This window comes from Oryx dammah, unplaced genomic scaffold (assembly GCF_014754425.2).
Source record: "Oryx dammah isolate SB20612 unplaced genomic scaffold, SCBI_Odam_1.1 HiC_scaffold_9, whole genome shotgun sequence".
Classification (NCBI taxonomy): domain Eukaryota; kingdom Metazoa; phylum Chordata; class Mammalia; order Artiodactyla; family Bovidae; genus Oryx; species Oryx dammah.
The window spans coordinates 3,150,256-3,168,232 of NW_024070193.1; the positions used below are offsets into that span (position 1 = coordinate 3,150,256).

The window sequence follows — 17,977 nt, forward strand, 5'->3', positions numbered from 1 at the left end:
GTAACTTCTGAGATGACGTATTAGTTTTCGATTGCTGTCATCACGGTTTATTATACATTTCTTGGCTTAAGACAATGTCTGCTTTTTCTTTCAATTTATTTATTTTTATTGGAATATGGTAGTTTTGCATTGTATCGCATTTGTACTGAATACAATAGTGTGGTGTGGGTTTCTTCCATACATCAACATGAATCAGCCATAGGCATGCATACGTCCCCTTCCTCTTGAACCTCTTTTCCACCTCCCACCCAAATCCACTTTTTAACATCTCTCAGTTCTGTAGGTCAGAAATCTAGTAGGCTGGGCTGGGTACTGCTCTTAGAGTCTCACAAGGCCAAAACCAAGGTATCAACCAAGGCAGTTCACCCTCTGACCCCCAGAGATTGGTGTTCATCCCAAATGCAAAGTTCGCTGCATCCCACGGCCCCCAGAGATCTCATCCCATGACAGCGTCAGCTCAGCAGATCTCTTCCGAATCTCATCGGCTCAGAAGTCCCAGATCTCATCATCTAAACCCTCTCAGTGAGTGTGGGTAAGGCTCTGGCAGTGACAGGTTCTCGGGCTCCAAAATCATCGCGGATGGTGAAATTAAAAGGTGCTTGCTCCTTGGAAGGAAAGCTATGACAAGCCTAGACTGTACCAAAAAGCAGAGACATCACTTTGTCAACAAGATGCATATTGTGAAACCTGTGGTTTTCTAGTCGTCACCTAGAGAAGTGAGGGTCGGACCATAAGGAAGCTGTTGTTCAGTCGCTCAGTCGTGGCCGACTCTTTGCCACCCCATGCACTGCAGCACGCCAGGCCGCCCTGTCCTTCACTGTCTCCCCAAGTTTACTCAAACTCACGTCCACTGAGTCGGGGATGCCATCCAGTAGCAGTGACAGACTGTTTTCTCCTGCTCCAAGGGAGGCTGCGCACCGAAGAATTGGTAACTTTTGAACCATAGTGCTGGAGAAGACTCCTGAGAGTCCCTTGGAGTGCAAGGAGATCCAACCAGGCAATCCTAAAAATCCTTCCAGTGAGTATTCAGGACTGATACTTTGGCCCCCTGATGCGAAGAGCCGACCCAGAAAAGATTCCTGATGCTGGGAAAGATTGCGGGCAGGAGGAGAAGGGGGCGACAGAGGAGGCGATGGTCAGATGGCATCACTGACTCAGTGGACATGAGTTTGAGCACACTCCGGGAGATAGTGGAAGAGAGCAGCCTGGCGTGGCGCCTGGGGTCACAAAGAGTCGGACACGACTGGGCAGCTGAACAACAGCGACGACACAGGGCTATGTGTGTCCTGCGTCCTAGGGCTTCATTCCTCGGCAGCTGTGAATCTGGGGAACTGGAGAAACCGTTTGTCTGCTCCCAAAATACCAGGTACACACATTCCCACTCAAACGGGGAGGAAGTGGAGAATAGAATCCTCCGACATTCCAGGGAGCCTCATCCCCCCTCCCCCAAACTATGGGCGGGGTTGGGGGGGGTCACAACAGAATCAGGCTGCCAGCTCCGCCTCCCCCACCACTGAAGCGGCTTGTATTCTAGCCTTGTCTTCCGGGTGTTGGGAGAAAACATTTGAGCAGCTTTGTGTCCATGGATTAGAAGCGATAGGGAATTTAGTTGAAATGGAGCGAAAAGGATTTATTTCAGTAGGACTTGAGTGATGTTTGATATGAGAAGGGTTTGTTAACGTGTGTCTGCAGCACCTCGTCTCACTCCACTGCCACCAGGCAGTGGGCAACGTGCAGATTCTCAGGTCAGATCTGCCCCCTTCTAGCTGAGTATAATTCGGAAATTTATTTCGCCTCCATGTCCTCTCCACTGTGATGTGGAGATACTACGGTGAACCCTGTAGACTTGTTGTGAAGGTGCAGCGGTAATAGTATGTGAAAAGCGTTTCGTACGCTTGGAACTGTTTGCAGATAGTAGCTGGACTTGTGGTCTGAGTCCCCAGGACCACTGTGCTCTTCACCCCTGGCCCAGGGAGGTTTGACGGCCCAGACCTCATCCTTTTTATCTGGAATACCCGACCCCCACCCCACGCCAATCTGATTAACTGACCAGTGTTCAGAGAGCAAGAGGCGAGGAGCCCACCGTGGGTGGCCCAGCGCAGGGTCACAGGGTCAGTCCGAAGGCCAGAATTCTGGACACAAGGAGGAAACCAGGCTGTTGGGGTAATCTTTCTCTGGGAAGAGAAATTTGACCAGTTCGTTTTGGTTCCAAAATAATTTTTAACATGTTTTGTAGAAGGTTAAAGTGCACTTCAGAAACTCAGATTTGTGGCAGAAAATCAGATGTCACACCGCCGAACTTCTGTTCTCCAGCTCCCCCCAAGATGTTTTAGGGTGTGCAGACATGCAGGGACAGACACGCACGCACGCACGCACGCACGCCCATCCTGACCGCTTCTGAACAGAAATGGAAGCGTGTTGAATACAGTCTTCCTGACCCTGCTTTTGTCACGTTGTTGACAGTGACAGACACTGTTCCCGCTTAGGGCCATGGATCTGCCCCCCCTTCTTCATTTTAAAAAAGTATCTATTTATGTCTTCTTTTGGTTTGCACTGGGTCGTCATCGCCATGTGTGGGTTTTCTCCAGGCGTGGCGAGTAGGGGCTTCTCTTGGTTGAGGTCCGCAGGCTCCTCGCTGGGGTGTCTTCTCTTGCGGAGCGCGGCGTCTAAGCGCTCAGGCTGCAGAAGCTGTGGCTCACGGCCCCTAGAACGTGGGGGCTTAGGCACTCCGAGGCATGTGGGATTCGAACCTGTATCCCCTGGTGGGCAGGCAGGTCCTTATCCACTGCGCCACCAGGGAAGTCCTGCCCCCATCCTTTATGACTGCAAGGAGCGCCAGTATCCAGCCCCCTCTTGATTCTGGCCTGGAGAATTCCATGGACTGCATAGTCCACTCCTGAGTGACATAATCAGTGCTGACATAAGCAGTCCTACCACCGGGTTGTATCTGGTCCTTATATGACTGTATCTAGGGTTTAACAAAAGGATGTACTTACATTGTGCATAAACTCTGTTACCTTGCTTAGCTTCCCAGGTGTCTCAGACGGTAAAGAATCCACCTGCGGTGCAGGAGATCTGGGTTTCATCCCTGGGTTGGAAACATCCCCTGGAGGAGGAAATGGCAACCCACTCCTGTATTCTTGCCTGGAGAATCCCATGGACAGAGGAGCCTGGCGGGCTACCGTCCATGGAGTTGCAGAGAGTCGGACACGACTGAGCAGCGAACGCTTTCACTTTATTTTATAACTGCATATTGTATTAAGTGATTTGCTTGATTAATGAAAGTGGTACGGAGAGTGTCTGTTGGGCTCTGGGAATACGGCAGCACCGAGTGACTGCACAGATATTCTCTTTAGGTGGTTGTGCCCCCAGCTAACCTACTCATTCCCTTTCACCGTGTATAAAGCGCCTCGGTAATCACTTGCTGCATCCAAAAGCGTGCTCAGGTGAACGTATTTATACTGAAAGCTTTTTCGGTGTTTACTGGGTTATTTTCATAGGAGACGTGGCTGGAGACCAGGGTGCTGTCCAGAGGGCCTGCCCCGTTGGTCCCATCTAAGAGGAGCAGTCGTGAGGATTGTTAACAAAAGCATGACGCTTGGCGCTGGTGGGAGGTGCCCGGCAGCCTCTGACGCTGAGCTCCCAGCGGCCCGGGGTTCAATGCCGCTCTGCCCTGGCTGGTATCAGATTATGGTCAGCATGAATAATTCAGGATTCTGAGACACGGAAGGGGCTACAGGAGCGGGGGGTGGTGGGGAAGGAGATGAACAGGCTTCGTTAAGGAGAAAAGGTGTGTTTTTAGGATAAGATTCCAGAGAAGATAGGGGGGACTCAGACATTGAAGGACATGGTTATCACCCACCACTGTCCTTTCCCCCTTATCCAGAGAGGATGCAGGGTGGGGTCCCCGGGGCATCATCTGTGGGTCCAGGTGTGAGAGGAAGCCAGTCACCAGGGACCAGGCAGTGGCGACCTCATGGATAAGATTAAGGGGTCCCTGCCCCCCAAACAGTGGAAACAGTGTCAGACTTTATTTTGGGGGGCTCCAAAATCACTGCAGATGGTGACTGCAGCCATGAAATTAAAAGACGCTTACTCCTTGGAATAAAAGTTATGAGCAACCTAGATAGCATATTCAAAAGCAGAGACATTACTTTGCCGACTAAAGTCCGTCTAGTCAAGGCTATGGTTTTTCCAGTGGTCATGTATGGATGTGAGAGTTGGACTGTGAAGAAGGCTGAGCGCCGAAGAATTGATGCTTTTGAACTGTGGTGTTGGAGAAGGCTCTTGAGAGTCTCTTGGACTGCAAGGAGATCCAACCAGTCCATCTGAAGGAGATCAGCCCTGGGATTTCTTTGGAGGGAATGATGCTAAAGCTGAAACTGCAGTAGTTTGGTCACCTCATGCGAAGAGTTGACTCATTGGAAAAGACTCTGATGCTGGGAGGGATTGGGGGCAGGAGGAGAAGGGGACGACCAAGGATGAGATGGCTGGATGGCATCACGGACTCGATGGACGTGAGTCTGAGTGAACTCCAGGAGATGGTGATGGACAGGGAGGCCTGGCGTGCTGCGATTCATGGGGTCGCAAGGAGTCAGACATGACTGAGCAACTGAACTGAACTGCCCCCCAAACAGCTCTCTCTCCAGCCTACCTCCCACAGTCACCTGAGTGTGCTTTGCTGGGAGCTTTAGGACCCCCTTCAAGCTATCCCTGCCGTGTTCCAGGGTCCCAGGCCCCCCCACCCCGAAGTGTGCCAGGGTCCCAGCCCCCCCATCCCGAAGTGTGCCAGGGTCCCAGGCCCCCCCACCCCCAAGTGTGTTAGGGTCTCAGACTCCCCACCCCCAAGCATGTTGGGGTCCCAGGCCCTGGCTCTCCACAGTTCTTTTTTCCCAAAGAGGACTCAGGCAGTTGCTAACATCCGAGCATTGGGCTTGCATCTCTGCAGCCCAGCCTGACACCTAAGTTGCGGGGATGGGGGGCTTTTTTCCTGGCTAGGCACTGGCTTGAGCCACTGTAGCTTTCCAGGATCCAGGGAAACATCTTCGAGTTGAAAACCCAAGTTGTCCTCAAGATGCTGGAGCGGCGATCACAGCAGCCCCTGCGTCCTGTGCCACAAGGGGCTGAGGGAACGTCTCCCCTCCCGGTCCAGCCTCAGCATCACAGGCACCCGGAGACCCGCTGCTCCCTGGGGCTGGGAAGGGCGTCTCTGGGGCGGCCAGGCGCTTCTCAGAGTGGCCTTCTCCCTGCTTCTCACGGAGGCCTCCAGCCTGAGTCTTGGTCCGGAGCCCACTCAAGGCCCGGCACGCCTGTCAGGACTCTCTGCTCCCGAGAGCTCTGCTGCACCCCTCAGCCGCATTCAGTTCCCTCGCTCCTCCTGAGCGTTGGACTTCTGAGCCCTGGCCCACGCGGTCGCTTTTGTCCCAGCTGCTCCGCTTGTCTTCCTGCCCGTTCTCATTCCCAGGGGCACGGTTCAGCCTGTTTCCAGCACCACCTTCCCCTTGAAGCCTTCGTTGTTTCTTTTTTTGGCGGTTAGTGGCATCTCTCACGTCAGCTGAATTTTCCCGGTGGGTTCTCCCTCCTCCTCTTATGGCCCGAGCTCTTTCTGCAGCCTTCCCCGTTCTGGAGCTGTGTGCCTGTTCCTGGCTGAAGGTCCCCGGCACTGCACACCCAGCGAGCAGGCCCTCTCCTCGTCCTCATGTTCGCAGGGGTCTGCGGACGCAGTGCTGTGTGTGGGTGTGAGGGTGGGTGCTGGCTGCGTGGGCAGACGGGCAGGTGGCTGACAGGAAGCTTACCATCGGACCCTGGGCCCACTGTCCATGGTGCCCCTTGTCCGAGGCGTTGCCCCTTAAGCCTCCGTGCTGTGCTTTCTCCCCGCTATTAATGGTTTTTTATTTTAATTCTATTTTTTAGAGTTAGTTATATGTATCAGATGAAGTCTTACGTTCCTTATTCTTGTTTGTAAAAATCCTGAGAATTGACTCCTTGATGTTTCTTCAAGAAAACAAGAATCCGAATCAAGTTGCCTGGTTTTCATGTTTGACGTTTTGCTTGATTTGTGTGTTTCCTTTTTAGACTCTGGCTCTCCATGAAAGGGAGGGTCCCCCTCCAGAGCTTAGCACAGCCCCCTGGTACACAGCAGGGTCTCTGCACATGTGAACTGCACAGAGATGAACTGAATCTCCTGTGCTCAACAGCCAAGGAGCCCTTGGGGTCTGCCGCTGGGAGACTGTCCCCCGCGGGCACTACTGAAAGGGAGCTTTTTAGCTGGGAGGAGAGTTAGGCTGATGTGCTGAGCCAGAATTCCCTGCTGTGATCTTTTCCTCTTGGCCTTGAAATGGGAGGGACCCCTCTCCCCCTTTCCTCTGTAGGCGCTCTCCTGGGGGCTGAGTCAGGCCTAGGTGCAGACAGCGCCGTGCCCCAGGGCTCTGCACAGACACTGCATGCAGGGCACCATCTGGATGCCAGGTGGCCCGCCTGCCCCAACTCAGGGAGTGTGGGGTCCACCCTGCCACCCCTGACCGCCCATCGCCCTCAGGACAGAGTGCCAGTCCAATGGCTGGAAGGCACACTGGTCTCTCGGGGTCCACACCTGGGCACACCCCGTGAACTTCCCTGACTTCCTTCCATGCCCACAGCAACCACATGAGTAGGAGCGAAGGGATTCCCACCTGACAGATGGAGAAACTGAGGCTCGGGAAGCGGAAGTGGCTTGCCCAGGGTTGCATGGCTAGGGGAGCTGGGCTTTGAACCAGTCTCCTGACCCTCTTAGCTGTAGCAGTTCTCAACTCTTTCTATTCCTTTGGGGAAAAAAACAACTATCAAAGATTCAGTTTTCTAGGACCTGTACCCAGAGATTCTGACCCACAGGCTGTGGGGTGTGGCCCAGGAATCTGCATTTATAACAGACCAGATATCCCAGTGCACCTTAGGAATGCTTCTCTATGTATCTGACTTCTAGGGGCATGACGAAGTCACCTCCCCTTGGTCTGGTCCACTCCCGAGGGCAGGCGGTCTTGGGACCTGGCTGGCACGCCTGTGTTTATGTAAAGGGAGGGTCAGGGGAAGGGTCCCTTTGGGGACGGCCGGCCTGGACAGGGAGATGCAGGTCACACTGCCTGAGCATCTTGCTGTTGTCTCGGAGAGACTTGGTTTAAAACTCGGGCTACTGTTCCGCAGCCGTGTGGTCTGAGGTTCTCGGTTTCACGTTTCTGCTCCTCAGAGCCAACAGCCCTGCAGCTTCGGCTTGCTGGAGAGACTAAAAGACAGTGTCTCCGAAGGGCTGGTGCAGAGTTGTGCCTGAATGCGCGTCTCCTAAATAGGCCACACTCCTGTCTCTGTGCCTTTGTTTGTGCCCGGGTTTTTTTCTTTCTTTCTGGAAAGTCTTTCCCTCACCCCTGCTCTTCCCTGGCTGCTGTTGGTCTGGTCATTTGCGGTAACCCAGGACTGGCGCCTAGGGCGTGTAAGGACGTCACTATGTCTGGGTTTGGAGTAGCTGGGAAACGACAGGTGTCAACCTCAGCCCGGGTTCCAGAGAAATTCTTCCTTAGCTCATGCAGACCTAGAGCTTTTTCAGTTTTGGGGGTGGGTGGGCGAGTTGGTTTTGTCTTCCTTTTCTGTCTCTTGTCCACAGACCCCTCGTGATGTCCTCACCCCACCCCAGGCCCTCTCCATGCTGAATGTTCTGAAGGCCGACAGCGGGTCCCCTGTCCGCCCTGTGGACCGGGGTGGACTGCAGGAAAGGTGCCATCCAGCTGCGTTCTGAAGTCGTCCTCCACGTGCCGGCCCTGTTGGCTCCTAACTTATTTCACTCTGGGAAGCGTGGATTAAAAACTAGTGAAGTCAGTCACTTAGGGGTTGGAAGGGACTTCTGAGATGGGGACGCCCTGCCACTCCCTGGGCGCTTCGTCCTCAGCCAGCCGGAGTTTGAGTACCGCCAGGGACAGGGTTCTCGTCATCCACCCAAGGCTGTGGCATTGCCGCACTTTTATCTGTTGGCTCCTCTTCATGCTCGCGGAGGCTCGGGAAGTTTCTTGGGCCCAGGGAGTGTGGGAACAGGTGGTGCAGCTGGGATGAAGGTAGCGGGACTCCTGAGCCTAGGAGGTGAGAGGGTTTAGCACAACGGGTTCCCAGAGCCTGGAGTGGGGTTGCAAGGTCAGTTCAGTGAGGTTCAGTCGCTCAGTCGTGTCTGACTCTTTGCGACCCCATGAACTGAAGTACGCCAGGCCTCCTTGTCCATCACCAATTCCCAGAGTTTACCCAAACCCATGTCCATTGAGTCAGTGATGCCATCCAACCATCTCATCCTCTGTCGTCTCCTTCTCCTCCTGTGTTCAATCTTTCCCAGCTTCAGGGTCTTTTCCAATGAGTCAGTTCTTTGCATCAGGTGGCCAAAGTATTGGAGTTTCAGCTTCAGCATCAGTGATTCCAATGAATATTCAGGACTGATTTCCATTAGGATGGGCTGTTTGGATCCTTTAGGGTGGACTGGTTACAAGGTGGACTTACCCAAATCAGCATGGCCGTGGCGGGCCCTGGCATGGCGATCACCCTCCTGTCTTACAGTCGCTGCAGTTGGAACACTGCCTGGATGTGCTTCGTGTTCAGATCCCGCAGAGCTGAACGGAATCCCCCAGCTCCTCCCTGACCAGGGACGGGATGAATCCAGAGTCTGGAGAGGGGCTGAGACTGAAGCTGGGGGCGGGGGTGGTCCGGCAGGGAGAGGGGAAGGATGAGGGCTGAGGAGTTGGGATGAGGCTGGCTTTGGGGCTGGAAAAGAGCCTGCGGATTCCTTCAGTAAAGGGACAGAAAGTGAAAGTGTTAGTCTGTCAGTCCTGCCCAACTGTGACCCCTGGACTGTAGCCGCCAGGCTTCTCTGTCCATGATTCTCCAGGCAAGAACACTGGAGTGGGTTGCCATGCCCTTCCCCAGGGGATCTTCCTGACCCAGGGATTGAACCTGGATCTTCTGCATCGGAGGCAGATTCTTTACCATCTGAGCCACCAGGAAAGCCTGTAGAGTCTTTGGTGAAGGCGACTCTTAGAAAACGCTTCGCTGGTTGATGGTGCTTCCAGCTCGTTTCACAGAAGGCTTCTCACCTGAATCGCCCACAGGGGACAAACTCGTCATTGAACCGGGCTGTGTGGTTTGACCTTCACGTGGGAGAATATGTTTCAACTGGCCTGGGGGCAGACCCCCGCCACGGACGCCCCCCCACCGCCACGGGGACCTGAAAGACGGGTTCGTGAGGGTGGGGCTGAGGGAGGAGCATGCCAAGCCATGCCATCCCCAAGGGTTCTGTTTCCAGCTGGTTGCCTCTTGTCCAGCACGATCTTTCATCCTGGGCCAGAATGGCCTGCGGGACGGCGGCTTCCCTAGCCTTCCTCCCCCATGGTCTTTGTCCTGGGCATGTGGGGGGTGGGCGGTGCCAGCCGACCCTGCAGCCCAGAACCTGTATTTCCGAGCACTCGCACACACGGAGGCTGCAAGGTTCATCGGTGCTTGCAGGTGGCCACACGTGCCTCGAACTTCTCACGTGGCACCCAGGGTTGCTGGGGCTGATCCCGGGCCGGGACCCACCACTGCCGTCCGTCTGGGGAGCAGGTGTTGTCAAGCGTAGGGAGCGCTCTCAGCCCGGGCTGGGCATGCGTTCTAGTCTCCGCTTCTGCTTTCTACTGTGGGACCCCTCGGGGCAGGTCGCTGGGGCTCTCCGGTCTCGTTTTCACCTCTCCTCCCTGGAGGTGATGTTACCCACCTCACAGGTTCGTGGGGAGTGTCCACTGAGGTGATTGCAGACTGTAAAGTGCTGTGCAGACTGTAGCTGGGCGGTGAGGAAGTCCTGTGCAGCCTGTTTTAAAGGGATGGGGTATTAGAGTGAAGGGCGTCCCAGGTGGCTCAGTGGTGAAGAATCCGCCTGCCAGTGCAGGAGACGACGAGAGACACAGCCGTCCCTGGGTCAGGAAGCTCCCCTGCAGGAAGAAATGGCAACCCACTCCAGTGTTCCTGCCTGGGAAATCCCATGGACCAGGGGAGCCTGGCGGGCTACGGTCGGTGGGGGTTGCCAAGAGTCATACTCGACTGAGCAACACATACACACGTCAGGTTGAAGCCTCGGTTTTACCGTCCATCACACGCGGTGTTAACACCCTCTCGTGGGCCCGTCTCCAGAGGCCCTGGGAGGTCACACGGGTCAGGGCTTGGCTGAGGGCTGGTACGCAGGAAGCTCTCGGTGTAGCTGTGATGTTGACTCTGCCCAGAAAGAATTCTCAGAGTTTATCATCAGAGGTGAGATCTGGGGATGATCTGCTTGGGAATGCCGGCTTCTGCCTGAAACACCTAACACGTTGATATGCTTTCCTGTCTCATTAGATCTCCCGACAGCTCAGGAGCTAGGCAGAACAGGGGTTTTAATTGCCCTTTTCAGAGATGTAGAGCTGTTTGTGGCTCAGACGGTAAAGAATCTACCTGCAATGCAGGAGATCTGGGTACCATCGCTGGGTCTGAAAGATCCTCTGGAGGAGGGCATGGCAACCCACTCTGGTGTTCTTGCCTGGAGAATCCCATGGACAGAGGAGCCTGGCGGGCTGCAGTATCCTGGGGTCGCAGAGTCGGAAAGGACAGAGCAAGCAACTGACACTTTCACTTTGGAGGAGAGGAGACTAAAGCAGGGGGAGGGGAGTGGCCTTGCCTCTGGGGACCTGTAACCTGAAGACGTGGGCCTGTCCTGGACGGAGCGTTCAGTAAACACTTAAAACAGCAATAATAATATAGCTACTACACCCCAGCTACTGTCCTGGGTACTGTATATAATGTATATTGTACGTGCAACTCACTAAAGACTGTGCTGGTTGCTCAGTCGTGTCTGACTCTTTGCGACCCCGTGGACTGTAGCCTTGCCATGCGCCTCTGTCTATGGGATTCTGTAAGCAAGAACACTGGAGTGGGTTGCCATTTCCTCCTCCAGGGGATCTTCCCGACCCAGGGATTGGCTCTACTGCATTGGCAAGCAGATTCTTTTTTATTAATTATATTTATTTATTTTTAATTGATGGATGATTGCTTTACAGAGTTGGTTTGATTTCTGTCACACAACAGCGTGAATTAGCCGCAGGTATACGTATGTCCCCTGCTCTTGAACCACGCCCGCTCCCTCTGTCTCCCACCCTTCTCGGTCGTTATGCCCCGTTTGAGTCCTCGAGTCGAGCGGCAGATTCCCACTGACTGTCTGGTTTACATACGGTAGTGTGTATGCTTCCACGCCACTTCCTCCGTGCATCTCGCCCTCAGCTTCCTCTCGCACCCTCTTGTCCATAAGTCTTTTCTCTACATCTGTGTCTCCACTGCTAGCAGGCCGATTCTTCACCGTCTAAGCCACCAGGGAAGCCCACGTCAGCTCACTGAATCCTCACCATGACTCGTTGAGATCAGCAATATTATTCTCCCCCATTTCACAGATGAGAAAACTGAGGCGGAGGTGGTTGCCTGGCTGGTAAGCAGCGGAGAACCAGGTTTTTGGAAACCCAGGCAGGCTGGCTTCAGACTCTGTGCTCCTGACCAGTGCCTTCACCTCTAGGACTGAACACGCGGTGTCATGGTGGAAGGGGCTGGTGCGGGGTGGGGGGACCCTGCGTGGCCCTGCAGACTTGCCCTGCCCCGCCTGCGCCAGGGGAGCGTCGGACTGTCCAGCTCTCGCCAAGGGTGGCATTTCTCTGGGTGGCAGGGAAGGCCTGGGCTGTTGGAGGGGCCGGCTGGAGCCCCGGGCCAGCCATTGTGTGCTGGGCTTGCAGGCCGCCGGGTGTGGCCCCCCAACCCCCCAACACCGCCAGGCCCTCCCCCCAGAGGAAGTGCGGGTGTTTACAGGAAATGCGGGACAAGGCTGGGAGGTGGGTGGAGGGGACCTGGAAGATGTGTCTTGGCCCGGCTGGTGGGGCTGAGGGCGGGGCTCCTCTCTGCACACCAAGGACGAGGCTTTTTGTTGTTGCTGAAGGGAAAGGTCCCACTTCCCGGGCAGCCCTGCCCCTCCCCGGCCTCTTTCCTCCAGGACGCCACACCCTGCCGGCCTCCCAAACCACCACCACCCCAACCCCCGCTGCCAGCCCACCCCTGCTCCCCAGGGAGGCTCCTGGGAGCAAGGGAAAAAAGAGCCCTGAGCTGGGCCTCACTCTCCCCACCTGTTAAGTGGGTGGCTTGCCGCAGCCCCAGCAAACCCACAGCAGTGCTTACGGCCCTGGTGCAGCCCAGCTGTGAGACGGAGGGTGGACGGGCCGGCCAGTCCCGTGACCCAGGGAGTGCAGGCTGGCCTCGCTTATGCTGCAGCAACGTGCCCAAGAAGTCTGTGTGTGTGGAGTTCTGTCGAAGTGCACCCGGGGAGCACGAGCTATTTCTCAAAGCCTGAGTAGGATTTGCAAAGGGGACCAGCGTTCTCTGAGTCCGTGCCAGGCGTCAGATACTGTCTTAGTGGCTTTTACATCCCCAGTTGCACCCTTCGAGAGACAGAGGTTCTGTTTGGGGCAGGAAGACCTGAACCTGAGTCTCGGGGCTGCCCTTTGCTCACCGCGTCACCCTGAGCAAATCCCTAGCACCTCGGAGCCTTAGTCTTCTCATCTGTGAAACGAGGGTAATGATAGCTGGCCGTTTGACCTCTTTCCATCCCACAGACTTGCCTGAGCCCCCGCCACGCCCGCCCCCACCCAGGCCGTCTCCTGCTGGTCTTCCCATGTGGCCAGGGTGAACTCTCCCAGCTGCCTGGGTCCTTCCCTGGCTAGAACCTCCGCTGGCTCCCATCCCTCCTGGGAGGCCAACTCCAGGGGCGTTTGCGAGCCCACTGCTGGCTAGCCCCTCCTCCCAGCCTTCCCCGCCGCAGCACACAGGTCCCACCACCTCTCCTCCAGTCCCTTCTGCAGACGTTCCTGGGAGCTCTCCCCTAACTTTTGTTTTCCTCTCTGTCTCCTGTTCAACCTTGAGACTGGCTGGGGTCTCCCCTGGCCTGGAATCCTCCTGTGACCCTCCCCACTCACCCCCAAGCCCCCCCACAGCTTAGGGCCCCTTGGCTGTGTTCACCCAGTCGTGTCCGACTCTTTGCGACCCCACGGACTATACAGTCCATGGGATCCTCCAGGCCAGGATACTGGAGTGGGGAGCCTGGTGTTGGAGAAGACTCTTGAGAATTCCTTGGACTGCAAGCAGATCCAGCCAGTCCATCCTAAAGGAGATCAATCCTGAATATTCACTGGAAGGACTGATGCTGAAGCTGAAACTCCAATCCTTTGGCCACCTGGTTCGAAGAGCTGACTCACTGAAAAAGACCCTGATGCTGGGAAAGATTGAAGGCAAGAGTAGAAGGGGACGACAGAGGATGAGATGGTTGGATGGCATCACCGACTCGATGGACGTGAGTCTGAGTGAACTCCGGGAGTAACTGATGGACAGGGAGGCCTGGTATGCTGCGGGCCATGGGGTCGCAAAGAGTCGGACATGACTCAGCAACTGAACTGAACCGAACTGTGTTCACAGCCCTCCGTGCCCCTCTCCTGCGTGTCTGTCTGTGTTCTCGCTGGTGCCTCAGGGCAGAGAAAGGGTGTCTCCTCCCTGCTCTGTGTCCCCCACACCGGGGTTGGGGTAGCTGGTCAGCATTCATGACATGTCGGGTGAGACGGGGCAGACGGCAGGCGCTCGGCCTGTGGGGAATTGCACTGCCCGTGCTGGGGGGCAGCTGTGACCGGGGATGCCCCCAGATCCGTGTCTACTCACGGATGCACACTCTGGCTGGAGCTGCTTCCCCCAGGAGCCTGCTAAAACCAGCAGGTGGGTGGAGCACCTGCCCTGTGCAGAGTTCAGCACTGGGAGCTGGTGATGGAGGGGAAGCCTGTGCAGAGCTAAGGCCACAAGCAGTGAGGGGAGCTCGTGGGTGCTGGGCCACGTAGGGGGAGCAGGGCCTTGGCAGGCAGGTTGGGCTGGGCAGGGCAGATTCTGAAGCATATGTAATTTGGGGAGTCTCTTTAAGATGAAGAATGTACAACAAAGGATAGAAAATAATCTACAAAGCCATGAGAGGGACTCATGATTGTGTGGGGCCTAAAGCTGAAGTCTCATTAGGTTCATGGTAGACCTGCTCAGTGGTCAAGGAAGGCTTCTTGGAGGAGGAAATGAGCTCGCAGGTGGGAAGGCTTCTTGGAAGAAGGGATGAAGTTGCACCTGGGAAGGCTTCCTGGAAGAGGGGGTGAGGTTGCAGCTGGGAAGACTTCCTGGAGGCGATGAGGTTGCAGCTGAGAAGGCTTACTGGAGGAGGAGATGAGGTTGCAGCTGGGAAGGCTTCCTGGAGGAGGTGAGGTTGTGGCTGGGAAGGCTTCCTGGAGGAGGAGGTGAGGTTGCAGCTGGGAAGGCTTCCTGGAAGAAGGGGTGAGGTCAGAGCTGGGAAGGCTTCCTGGAGGAGGTGAGGTTGCAGCTGGGAAGGCTTCCTGGAGGAGGAGGTGAGGTCGCAGCTGGGAAGGCTTCCTGGAAGAGGGGGTGAGGTCAGAGCTGGGCCTGGAGAGGAGAGTTCATCCACCTGGAGACTTGGCATTTCCCAGGCATCTGTCCTCAGCCAGTAGCTCTGCCCTCGAGAAGCAAGGGGCATTCACAGGCCTTTGGCAACGTATGGTATTTCTCTGGAAGTGCTCCTTCCCCACTGCGGGCAGAGGAGACCACGGATGAGTCGCTTGACGAGTGTGTGCGTGCTCGGGTGTCTGGGTCCAGGCCTGTTGCCTTACCTGGGTCACCCTCCCTTCCAGCTCTCAGCCTTAGGGCGATGGTCTCTGTCTGGACCCCGTGTCCCCCATTCAGGCGTCCGGCTCCTGAACGCGCTTGACCCGCGTGTTTATGTGTCAGGGCGGCCCCGCCTCCCGCCCGCCCGATGCTGGCTGCCCTGTGGGCCCCGGTGTGTCCAGGCACCTCTTGCACATTTTCACTTCTGTCTCGCTGGCACAGAGGGCAGTGGGCCCAGGTGCCGATCACCTCTGTGCTTCCGGGTGGGAGAGGCTGAGGGAGGGAGAAGCAGGCCTGGGGGAGTCACGTAGCCCCGCAGCGCCTCAGCATTCCCAGCTGCCGGAGGCGGGTGGCAGTGGGGCTCGTCTGCCGCCTGGCTCGGAGCCCTGGCCCGCCCCCCTGGGCTGCTCCTGCTGGTGGAGTTAGTGTAGGGGGCCAGTTACAGGGTCGGACTCTGAAGCTGGGCTCCCTGCGCTCAGGTGAGATCCCAGCTCTGCACGTACCCCAGCTCTGCTTAGCTCTTCATCTGTGAAATGGGCACTGTAACACCTGTAGGATACGGTGCTGGAGAAGGGTTCGTCAGGAGCCTGGCACGTCGTCAGCACAGCACTCAGGATCGCTGGGCTCGGCCTCTCCCACTGTCACTGCCGCCGCCGTTATTATTGTCCCGCTGTGTCCACGTGGGGCTTCCCTGGTGGCTCGGTGGTAAAGAATCCACCTGCAGTACAGGAGATGTGGGTTCCATCCCTGGGTCGGGAAGATCCCCTGGAGGAGGAAATGGAAATACACTCCAGTATTCTTGCCTGGACAGTTCCACAGACAGGGGTGCCTGGCAGGCTACAGTCCACGGGGTCGCAAAGGGTCAGACATGACTGAGCGGGCACGCACCCATGTCCAGATCCAGCCCACAGTAGAGGGCTGGGCTCTCCCAACCCCCACCTTCAGCCATGTTCAAAGCAATATAACAGTACGGCCGGGACTTCCCTGGTGAGCCAGTGGCTAAGACTCCACGCTCCCAGTGCAGGGGGCCTGGGTTTGATCCCTGGCCAGGGAACTGGATCCCATATGGACAGCTAAGACTGGGCACAGCCAAGTAAGTGAATAAAAATCAAAATTTTAAGGATGGTCTAATTAGCAGAATAGCTCATCTGTGCATTAAGACTTTTCTGGCCACCTCTCCTTTGGGCTCGGCCTGCTGTCTCGAGGGTATACTATCCTTTGTTTGCCAAGTAAAACTCTGAGCTGTCACCGAGCTCCGTGGACAGTCATTCGACGCGAGCACCTGCTGTGCCATTCACGGAAGACACCGAAGGGCATGGTGAGTCCCTGACTCCTGCCCTGAAAGAGCTGGTGGCTGGCAGGGAAGCTGGCTCAGGGGTGCAGATTTCCGCAGTCACGTGTAACTGTGGATGAGAGCCCTCGCTGGAGAGGCAGAGAAAGCTTCCTGGAAGAGGTGGTGTGTGGCTGGACCGTAAGGGGCAAGGGGAGCAGGAGGCAGGCAGGAAGGAATTCTGGAACAGCCTCGAAAGAGGCGCAGGGATGGGGAGGGACTGGGGCACGTGGGGGGCAGGGTGGTGGTGGCTTGGCTGCATGTGACGGCTCAGAACAGAAGAGATAAGCCAGGAATCACTGGGACAGATCCCCTCAGCTTCCCAGGGGACCCCTTTGGACACAAACTCACAGAACGTCATGGTGGTGGGGCCTGCAGAAGACTCTGACTCCCTCGTGTCACAGATGAGGAAACTGAGGCCCAGGGAGAGGAGAGAGTCCACCCAGCAAGCTGGTGACAGAGGTGGGATTACCACCCGGGTCTGTAAGGGGTCGAGACATTCTGGCCTCTAGCTCAGACTGTTTGTAGTGAATCCACCTGCCAGGCGCTGTGCTGAGCAGTCCACCCGCCTCATTCATACACATCGTCTCGTAAACCCTGGAGGGGGACGTGCTGTTAGCATCATCTCCATTTTACAGGTGAGGAAACTGAGGCAGGTTAGGCTGCTGACCTCAAGGCATTGGGCTGACAAGTGGCAGAGCTGGGGCCTGACCTCGCGAGGTGGAATCCTAACGCTCGTGACCTTTAACGTTATCCTCTCCCGTGGCCCCAGAGATGGGTCTGGGGTCAGTGGTCCGAGGGGGGGCCCCTGCCCACAGTGCGGCTGCTGCTGAGAGCCAGACACGCAAGACTCCTCACCCATGTCCTCCCCGGCACGCCACGGTGCAGGAAGCAAAGACTGTTACCCGAAGCCAGAACCAGAGAGAACGTTCCGCTGGTGAGACTGGGGCTCTGGCCTATGGTTTTTCTCCTCTTTATGTCAGTCTGTCATGTTACGAGGCCTCTGCAGAGCATCCAGAGGTAGTCACGTGTTCTCCCTGCACTTCTGAACCTCATTTGATTTTCTGTAAAGGAAGCCTTGGGAATCATACTTACATTTCTCTTTGAATAGGAATTACTGTAGTGTTTGTTTGGGTCAGGAAGAGGCTGAGCTGTGATCAAGGAGAACAGAATTCCTTGACAATCCCCGTAAACCACTTCAAAGCCACTGCTGCTGGTAAGTCGCTTCAGTCGTGTCCGACTCTGTGCGACCCCGTAGACGGCAGCCCACCAGGCTCCCCTGTCCCTGGGATTCTCCAGGCAAGAACACTGCAGTGGGTTGCCATATCCTTCTCCAGTTCATGAAAGTGAAAATGAAAGTGAAGTCGCTCAGTCCTGTCCGACTCTGTGCGACCCCATGGTCTGCAGCCCACCAGGCTCCTCCATCCATGGGATTTTCCCGGCAAGAGTACTAGAGTGGGGTGCCATTGCCTTCTCCGTCAAAGCCACTAGGAAGGCTAAAATAACAAAGCAAGGAGGGATGAGGACGTGAAGAAATCAGAACCCTCAGTGCTGGCGGTGGAGTTCAAGATGTTGTGCTAAAAATAGTCCGGCAGTTTCTCAAAATGTTAAATGTAGAGTTACCGTATGACCCAGCTGTTCCACACCTGGGTGTGCCAAGAGAAATGAAAACATACCTCCCCAAAAAACTCTCATGTGAACGCCCCTAGGAGCTCTCTTCAGGCTAGCTGAGACGTGGAAACAGCCCAAGTGTCTCTTGAGAGATGGACGGACAAGCTGGATGTGGCACAGCCGTGCCGTGGGGTGTCGGTACGTGGCCCTTGAGCACAGTGAAGTAACAGAGAAGCCAGACACAAAAGGACACATGATGACTTGACTGTATGAGCCCATTCTGTGAAATGTTTA

The 17,977-nt window shown here is 55.9% G+C and overlaps 1 protein-coding gene and 1 long non-coding RNA gene across 4 annotated transcripts in view; one reads left to right on the top strand and one right to left on the bottom strand.

Moving 5' to 3' along the window:
• Window positions 1-17,977, top strand: part of FGD5 (FYVE, RhoGEF and PH domain containing 5) — a 117,381-nt gene that overhangs the window by 32,268 nt on the left and 67,136 nt on the right. The gene's annotated exons all lie outside the window — the stretch shown is intronic.
• LOC120868099 lies at window positions 8,955-10,479 on the bottom strand. Its single transcript, XR_005722143.1, has 3 exons — window positions 10,097-10,479; window positions 9,580-9,847; window positions 8,955-9,098 (listed from the first exon to the last, which is right to left on the bottom strand). It is a non-coding gene; the product is annotated as an uncharacterized LOC120868099 (long non-coding RNA).